This window comes from Euprymna scolopes, chromosome 22 (genome assembly GCF_053919585.1).
Source record: "Euprymna scolopes isolate OS-2025 chromosome 22, ASM5391958v1, whole genome shotgun sequence".
NCBI classification, from domain to species: Eukaryota; Metazoa; Mollusca; class Cephalopoda; order Sepiida; family Sepiolidae; genus Euprymna; species Euprymna scolopes.
The window spans coordinates 93,869,593-93,879,592 of NC_136503.1; the positions used below are offsets into that span (position 1 = coordinate 93,869,593).

Sequence of the window (10,000 nt, forward strand, 5' to 3'; positions counted from 1 at the left end):
TTTTCTTTCTTTCTTTTTGCCTTTTCTTTTTTTTTTGCCTTATTCGTTTATTCATTATCGTAAGTACACAACATCTTTCTAGAAATAATTCTAACTAGCATCCTCCATATGTAATACATTACTGCTAAACATTTTGTGGACGCCCAGCATGAATGGAGACCTCGCGATATTATTGTAGCCCTTTTGTTAAAACTCTAAACGTATGTATCTAAGTAATTCAGTTTTACGATTTCCGAAATTTTGTTCTAATAGTGTAGAAGCGCCAATGATTCTAACTAGAAAGATACCAGGAAAACGAATGCCAAATGCCAACAACAAGAAGAAGGTAGGTTCTCTCTCTACCGTGCTAGAAAACTACTAACGTCTGAAAGTATCATGCACTTATGTGTGGAGTATTGTTGTCACATTTGGGCTGGCGCATCTGTTACTAGTCTCTTGCTCCTGGACAAGGTTCAAAAGAGAGTAGCTAACTTGATCGATCCTGAACTTCAGCTTCAGCTTCTGTCCCATCGACGAAATGTTGCATCCCTCTGCCTGTTCTACAAGTATTTTAATGGTGAATGCTCCGACAAACTGCAAGCATTTGCACCCCTCGACGTAAATGCCCCCGACAAACCTGACAAGCAGCTACATCCCATCCCTACACAGTAGAGATCCGTAGATGTAGGAGAGCTTTCTATTGCAGTAGTTTCTTCCCCAGAAGTGCGAGACTTTGGAACTCCCTTCCGGATCCCTGCTTTCCCAATTGTACTGACATGCAGAAGTTCAAGTGTAATGTGAACAGACATCTTCTGGCCCAACTCCCTACATAGTACCCTTGCGGCTTATGTCCCTGATAGTAGCTCCCTACATCAAAGTGACAATGTGCCTTGTTCGGAATGAAAATGTAATAAACAAGGCCGATAGCCATTAGTCGCGTGCCCTCGTGCAATGAGTGAATGCGTGAATGTAGGATTGACATGAAATTCTTAAAGATAAACAAAAATGACCGAAAAATGGGCTGAAATGACTTAAATAAATAAAAAGTAAATAACTTAGAATGACTTTAATGAACTTAAGGGTGAATTGATTGTCCTTAAGAATGACTTGAATGCTTAAAAAAATAACTAGAATCCTTCAACAATGATATGGTGAATGACTTGAATGGCTTTGAGACTGACTGGTTGTAAAGTGGGTGATCATTTTATATTAAATTAATACAGAAAAGTGATCCCCCACTTTATATCGCAATAAGTACAGCATGTATTAAGAACAGATACTACTCTTTGATCTTGGTATTTGTTTGCTCCCCCACCGAGCAAATTAGGCATAAGGCCAATTTTTAATGTGAGGAGTGAAGGGGAAAGAGGTACCAACTCCCCGGGGAGTAGGGGAGCTGGATAGTGACAATTGGTATGAAGGGTTGCCCCTACATTGACCAAGGTCTTATATGTGGGGTTGCCCCCCACATAGGGTCTTTGCTTGCAGTATCTGCCGGAACAGATGGTATTTATTTGCTCCCCCACCGAGCAAATTAGGCACAAGGCCAATTTTTAATGTGAGGAGTGAAGGGAGGCGGAAGGGGAAAAGGGGACCAGCTCCCGAGAGGTGGGAAATGGGAGCTGGTTAAAGGTCAGGCATGTGGGGTTGCCCCCACATTTGGTCTTTGCTTGCAGTATCTGCCGGAACAGATGGTATTTATTTGCTCCCCCACTGAGCAAATTAGGCACAAGGCCGTTTTTAATGTGAGGTAAAAAACCAGCTCCCCTAAAAGGGGTCACTCTGGTTACCAAAAATAATAATTGTCCCAGTATAGAGGGTTTCCCCTCCATTGACTGGTACAAATTATCTTAAGTGCAGTATCTGCCGGAACAGATACTACACTTTGCTCTTGGCCAAAAGGCCAAGAAAACGATATTTATTTGCTCCCTCCACCGAGCAAATTAGGCATAAGGCCAATTTTTAATGTGAGGTGTGAAAGGGGAAATGGGTACCAACTCCCCGGAGAGTAGGGGAGCTGGATAGTGACAATTGGTGTGAAGGGTTGCCCCTACATTGACCAAGGTCTTATATGTGGGGTTGGTATTTATTTTCTCCCCCCACCGAGCAAATTAAGCACAATGCCGATTTCTAATGTAAGGAGTGAAGGGGAAATGGGGACCAACTCCCCGGAGAGTAGGGGAGCTGGATAGTGACAATTGGTGTGAAGGGTTGCCCCTACATTGACCAAGGTCTTATATGTGGGGTTGGTATTTATTTTCTCCCCCACCGAGCAAATTAAGCACAATGCCGATTTCTAATGTAAGGAGTGAAGGGGAAATGGGGACCAACTCCCCGGAGAGTAGGGGAGCTGGATAGTGACAATTGGTATGAAGGGTTGTTCCTACATTGACCAAGGTCTTATATGTGGGGTTGCCCCCCCACAAATGGTCTTTGCTTGCAGTATCTGCCGGAACAGATGCTACATCTTAATCTTGGCCAAAAGGCCAAGAAAAGCTTAAAAAGCTAAAAACAGCATCTATTAATAACAGACCTTTGATCTTAACCAAAAAGGCCAAGCACAAAAGTCTTACGGACAGACCGACCGACCGACGGACCGACCGAGTGACTTATAGAGTCGCTTGCATGCGACTAAAAATCATCTACTTCACTCAATATGGATAAATGAATGACGTTAAAAAAAACAAAAAAAAAAAAACAAAACATAATTTGTTAATGTTTCTTTTGTCTTCTTTCTTTCGTTGTTATATCAACTGATTTAAAGCAGCTTAGAAAATGGCATTCAGTATCATTTTTGTCCTTTTCTGTTTGTTTAGTTATTTTTTTTAATTTTCATTATTTTGTTTTTGATTTTATTTTGTTTTGTTTTTAACTCGAGAGATAATAGAGAGACGTGATTTGTATCGTTGACTTGTTGAAATATTATTTCTTTTTTGATTCCTTCTATTATTAATTATGTGCAAAGCAGATAATATTGTGCGCGTTTGCTTTATCCCTTGATCTCAATGTTATCGTCGAAATAGAAAACAAAAAATCGTCATGCAATAAGAGACGCTTCATCAAGCTTAGTGTTCGGGACAGTACCTTCAGCTTCCGGGCTTTCTTCCCGCCTGCATTAAGACAAAAGCTTCCAAATGTAATTAAAAAAATAATAATAATATGTCATTTTCTGAATTTTTGAGATGAGGATCGGTTATGCGTGTTATTTAGATTTTTCGGGCTACTGTTCTCATATTGAGTGTGATTTTCACTACATTGTCGGTTGATGTAACCTCCGATCTTCTTCAAGCGTATCTTGTCGAACTCAGGAATGTTTCTGTCGAACTCGGGAATTTGGACGGAATTTCGAACGTAACTCTTTCTACAGTGGTACGGAATAAGCTGACTTCTAATGCCTCACTGAATGAACGCACTTGCATCCCAATTGACATCTCCTGCTGATATGCTTGCTGTTACAACATAGTGTCTTTGCATGTATTGTATCCCAATTGACATCTCCTGTTGATATGCTTGCTGTTACAACATAGTGCCTTTGCATGTATTGTATCCCAATTGACATCTCCTGTTTATATGCTTGCTGTTACAACATAGTGCCTTTGCATGTATTGTATCCCAATTGACATCTCCTCTTTATATGCTTGCTGTTACAACATAGTGCCTTTGCATGTATTGTATCCCAATTGAAAATATAATGGAGATGTTGACCTTCTGTTTAGAAACTACATACTTTGTGATGGGATCTGATATATATCGGCAGGAAGAAGATCTGGTGATGAGATCACCATTGTCCTCGATATTGGCCAATGCATACATGTTCTTGTTCCGTCAGCCATGACTGGATAGAGGTCCTAAGTAATTAGCAATTGTATTTTTCGGTCGCCTACGCCGAGAATTGAACCTTCAACCTTCAGGGGAATATCACTTTTGCACTTGATTTTTCCAAGTACTTTAACGACTGCGCCACGGGTCCTTGTAAGATACACCTGAAGAAGGTCGGAGGTTACATCGACCGAAACATTGTGAAAATCGCACTCAAAATGAGAACAGTAGTCCGATGAATAAAAATAATAAGAATAACGAATCCTCATCTCAAAAATTCAGAAACGTCACATTATACTTTTTTTAATACTTTCTATTATTAATTATGTGTAGGTATTTAGTTGCTTCGCCACGTAAGCAAAATGTGACACAGATGCTACACTTTGCTCCTAGCAAAAGTGCCAGGTAAGTATTAATTATGTGTAAAACCGATAATAGTTGCGCGTTTGCCTTCATACAATAAGAGGTGCTTCATCAGACTTAATGTTCAGAACAGCGAATTCAGATTCCGGGCTTTCTTTTCGTCTAGATTAACTTCCTAAGACAAAAGCGTTAAAATAATAATAATAATAAAAAAAAAATACTGCTTTCTCCTCCTCCTCCTCCTCCTCCTCCTCCTCCCTCTTTCTTACTCTCTCTATTTAATACTAATAGATACCCCCCCAGCGTTGCTCGGGATTGAATAATGATAAACGAATGTTTCACACTCCCATATTTTTTATTGTCATCGACATCGGCAAATCGCCCATTTTTTCAATCAAACCGATTTCTCGGAGAAATGGGATGTCAGAATTATATGATAATATAGAATAAGTAGGCAAGATAATTGTATTTCTAAACACAATTTATTCACGGCAGAAACATTTAGTTATTTACAGAACTATATTTAATGTTAAGCGTAGCCGCCATATTGCCCTCCGTTCTCTCCCTGGAATTCTGAAGATCTCTAAAAGAGCGATAACTCTTACTATTTTTTTTATTGTAGTTATTTCCCCTTTCATCGCTATAACACCTCCCGAGGATAAGGATCAATTAGGGTATAATGGTCAAAAGGACAATATCATAGTAATCGTCAGAAGTGTAAATTTGATAAATTGGATTACTTAAGAGGAATGGCTCATCAAGAACTTGTTTACATTGGACTTGAAGACGGCCATATTGTAGTCAGCTGGAAAGCAGGTAAACGGACAAGAGTTCTCCAGGTGTGCAGTTTTTACAAAGGAGGAAAATGTGTTCATGGAATCTACAGTTAGGTTTAGGCACAGATAAAGAGTAGGGAAATTATTGATAGTGTTTTCAGCATTCTTGTGAATGTTTGGGACCATAAATTGGAGCTCAGACGAGAACTTGCCACGAAAATAACGATAAAGCAGAGACAGGCTCGCAACGTCTCTTCTGTGAAAAAAAGGTTGCAGGGAAGAGAAAAGAGCATCCCCCACTAGGCTACATAGTCCATCCTGAACGCTGTCAAGGCAGGATAAGATCTTCTAACAGCTGCTGCCCAGATGTGACAGCAATAGTCCATTTTTGGACGTACCTGGCTCTTATATAGGTAGAGACTTGTATCAGTGGGTAGATATCTACTGGATCGATAGAAGGATCCCACCATTTTTCCAGCGACCTTGGCAACGGATTTGATGTACCTGTTCTATTTTAGATCAGGAGTAAAGGTGCAGTACCATTATCAAGAACTATTAAGAAACGCCAAGTACGTCCAAGGATGGAATACTGTTGCCATATCTGGGCAGGAGCGGCCAAAAACAGCCTATCCTGCCTTGACAGAGTACAAAATAGACTTCGTGGCTTAGTGGGGGATGCCCTTTTCTCTACCCTGCAACCTCTCTCCCACAGAAGAGACGTTGCGAGCCTATCCTTGTTTTATTGTTATTTTCATGGCAGGTGCTCGTCTGAACTCCAATCCCTGGTCCTCCCTCGCCAATCTTTCACGAAAAACACCCGTCTAGCTGAATCCACTGTCAAAAATTTCCCCCACTCTATATCTGTGCCTAAATCAAAACGCGGATTCCATGAACAAAGCTTCTTTCTTAGAACTGCACGCCTGTGGAACTCTGTTCCGTCTGCCTGCTTCCCCCCGGACTACAACTTCGATGTCTTCAAGTCCAATGTTAACAAATTCCTAATGAACCGCCCTCTTAATTAAACACTTCATCAAATCTCCACACTAACGTAATGTACTTGCAATAACCCTTATCCCTGAGTGGCTTCCGGGCCTTGATAAGTTGTGATCACTGTGTAAAAACAAAAAACAAAAAACAAAAAAAAAAACGCCCAGTCTGCTGGAGATTTCTTGTAGTTTCTTTAGAGTTTCATTTGAGAAAGACTTGTGGCCACTTACTGTAAGCAGCAACCAATATTAAATAACGTCGTCCTGCAAAGACCATGTGTAGTCGTGACAAAGGCATTTCTTGGGTAGGTCATGCATACTATGTTGTTTTCCAATGAGACTTTGCAACTGGTTAAGATTTGGCACAACTTTTTATAAGTTCCTCTAATTGCCAGTCCAGGTTTGGTCAATATACATAGCCGAGTCCCAAGGCTTCCAATTCGATTAATTCCCTGTTGCCCATTGTGGAAGTGCTTGAGAACTAAGATTTGAATGAGACAACAACACGTTCTCCAAAGAGAAGTGTTCCATTGATCTCAGATAAAGATCTTCTCTAAAAACTGTTGAAGTTGCTGGTCAGTGCATGTTTTTGGCCAGCTTGTGAGATGAAAATGTCGAACCTTCTGTAATAATGGATCTGCGGCTGTAGCCTCCTGAATCATCTCTGAAGTGACAGGTAGTGATCTCACTTTGGAAACAAGTGCAGAGATAACTTCAGGTTCCACAGATATAGCAGCGATGACTGTGTCTTCGACTACTTTTTGATGAGAAGAGATGACTCTTGATAACGCATCTGCCTGGCCAATTTTGCTGCCTGGTTGGTACTTTATAGAAAAGACGTAATCTAAAAGCATAGTTGCTCATCTTTGTAAACAGTTTGTTGCATGAACTTAAATTCCTTTCCTGGAACCAAAAATACTTATTAAGGGCTTCTGGTCTGTAATCAGAGTAAAATACCAGCCATATATCATTTTGTGAAATTTCTTTACCGTGTAGATAATTTTTGTCTCAATTTAGCTATACTTTCGTTCAGTATGTGTTAACGACTTTGATACGTGTGCAATGGTGTGATCGCTTCCATCAGGAAAAATATGCGATATTACTGCTCCGACTCCATAGTCTGAAGCACCCGTTACAACAGTAATGTCTAATGACGGATTGTAATGTGTCAGCAATAGATCAGAACCAAGAAGTGTTTTGTTTTGATGTGCTTGACCAGTTCCATTTGGTATCTTTTTGTAAAAGATTATTTAAAGACCTCGTATCGGGTAAGAAAGAATCATAAGGCCCAGAAAAGATCGTAGTGTCGCAACATTTTTTTTTTTGAGTTGCCATGTGCTTTATTGCCTGAATATTGCCCGGATCTAGTTTTCGTCTATTTTTGTTAAATATGAATACAAGGTATTTCACAGAAGTTTGAAAAACTTTGCATTTGTCTGATCTAAAGTGAAATCAATATTGTTGAATTCGATCGAGCACAGAAGTAAGACGATGCAGAAGTTCCTGTTGAGATGTGCCTGTAACGATAATATCATCAATGTAGGCGAAAACTCCTGGCGATCATGTGAGCATTGTATCCATAGTTTGTTTGATTATTGCTTGAGATGACTTGATCCCAATTCGAAGGCGGTTAAATTGAAATAATACCTTGTGGGTGTTGATAGTGAGAAGATTTTTTTTTGAATCTTCATCAACTTCCATTTGTAGATATGCATCTGCAATGTTCAGTTTTTCGAAACAAGTTCTACCATTGAATTTTGAGAACAGATCTTCCGGTACAGAAATGAAAACTTATGTGTACCCAATCTGCCTTTTAGTGCTTTGCTGAACTCCGCACATAGGCGTACTTTGCCGTTAGCCTTCTTCACAATGACAATAGATGTTAGCCAGGATCAGTAATTTGTAGGTTGGACTACTCCTTCTTGTTGTGGGAGATCCAATTCTTTTTCTACTGTAGCTAAAGCTGCGTATTATACCAGACGCTTTGGTCTGAAGACTGGCTTTGCATCTGTATTCAGTTTTTAAGTCGCTTTAACTTTAAAACAACGAATATATATATACAGGGTGACCTACTTAAAAGTAGCTTGGCCTCTCTAATCTTTCTCTTAACGACCAACTGACAGTTCACTGGCTTGTTGTTTATCTCCGATCTTCAAAATTTACATTGAAATTTAATTTCAAACGATTGTAACGTCGCGAATTTTCTGCCTCTTGCACTTTACTTTTAAATAACTAATTTCTTGGTTGGTCATGCTTAAGTTCGAAATAACACGCTCGTCAATCTGTAAAGCTTAAGTTTAAAATAACATTTATATCGGTATTAAATAACCTTAAATTTAAAGTGGCGTATCAGACGATAAATGCTCAACTAAAACAGACAAGCAGCAAAATCGCACCCCGTCACTCTATATGTTCCTGATTCTGGAAAACATTCTACCATGATAGCTTAGTTCCTCGAACCGCTTGCCTTGAAATTCTCCTTCTTGCTACATAGAGGGACGATAAAAGTGTCGCTCCAAAGAAAACAACACTACAGCTTTATTTTAAAACTTTTATTGAAAAAAATCAATTCAGATAACTTCATTATGCAGTAGAACTGACCTCTATTCAATGTAGCCGCCTTCAGCCCCTATAACCCCCTTGATATGGAATTGGGAGCATTCCTTTTCAACAATAGCTGGCAGGAGTTTGGCAAATACTCGGCGGATGGCCGTGATCAGAGTGGCTTTGGTGCTGTGGGAGGTGATCTAAATTAATTTTTTTGGCTAATTTTTCGATATTTGTCGTCCGAAGGGCCGAGCTACAAAATGATACCAATCTCGTAACAATCCGTCATCTCCGTCGAAAGTTTTTGCAAGACATGATGATGATTGCAACGTCTTGTCAGACGAGTGCCACTCCCTCAGACATTTAATGTCCATGAGCCCAAATTCCTGAGGGAGTATCTATACAAATATGATGTTACAGAGTCTTAGCTTTGTACGACAGCTAAGTCTCTCTCTCGGTTCAAAATGTTGAGATCCAGCAACAAGCAAGAGCAAGATAGCCAGCAACAAATTAAACTGCAGACCAGTTTAATGCGGGTACTGGTCTTCCGCTTTATGTTTTTTTTTAAAATCAGAGATTTGCTTCTCCTAGAAAGGTTGCCTTCACCACGGCTTACGGAAAGCCCTCTCTACCCCAATACACATATACACACACACAAATATACACGATGCTAGTTGGCCGTTGACCTAGAAAAAGAGTTCATTCGCCCTTTGGAAGGTCTTGTTTTTAATCCTTCAGGGAGACTAGCCGCCCTCCTCACCAAACAAGTCTGGTGGGGGAACCAGTTTAGTCGCCGGTGACCCGACTATGAGGCAGGTAGTACTGGGTTACATGATACCAGTAGCATATGACATGACCTGACATAAATACATCTGACCTGACAAGACATACATACATACATACATACATACATACATACATACATACATACATACATTTAAACAGGTAGGTGAGGTTTGGTGATGTTCTTGCCGTGTGAACAAACGAAGTAGCCCAGCGGGTTCAGGTCAGAAGAGGAGGGAGCAGTGAGAGAGTATAAAGTCATAGCACTCCTTTTGAAACCAAGCCTAGGTCTCTTTGGATTGTGGGCGGGCGCTGAGTCCTGCTGCTACACGCAGGATGTACCAGCGGCCACCTGATTATATCAGAGGATCACCACATTCTTCAGCATATCCAGATACACTTTGGTGTTGACTTTCAGACCAACTTCGAAGATGTGAGGTGGCATGATGTGGTCCTCACTTAAAACCACACCAAAGATAATAACCCTGACTGGAATATTTGTTTTCATCACTCTGGGCACGTTCCTGTTATTTGTGACAATCTAGCGATGCATTTTGAGGGTCCTGGCAATGGTCCTGTTGTCATAACTTGGATTGGTGGAGAACATGAGTTGTACAGCGACCCATCTCCGATCTCGCTCGTCGAACATTGTGTCACTTTTAGACATGATAAAAGGCTCATATTGCTATGTGGATTTGGGCACAACTGGCCAACTAGTAGACGGTCTGCAACAAAAAAAAAAAAAAG

The 10,000-nt window shown here is 40.3% G+C and overlaps 1 pseudogene; it reads right to left on the reverse strand.

Annotated features, from left to right (window-relative positions):
* Positions 1-1,749: 1,749 nt before the first annotated feature.
* LOC145244162 (U2 spliceosomal RNA) lies at positions 1,750-1,895 on the reverse strand (annotated as a pseudogene).
* Positions 1,896-10,000: the final 8,105 nt, after the last annotated feature.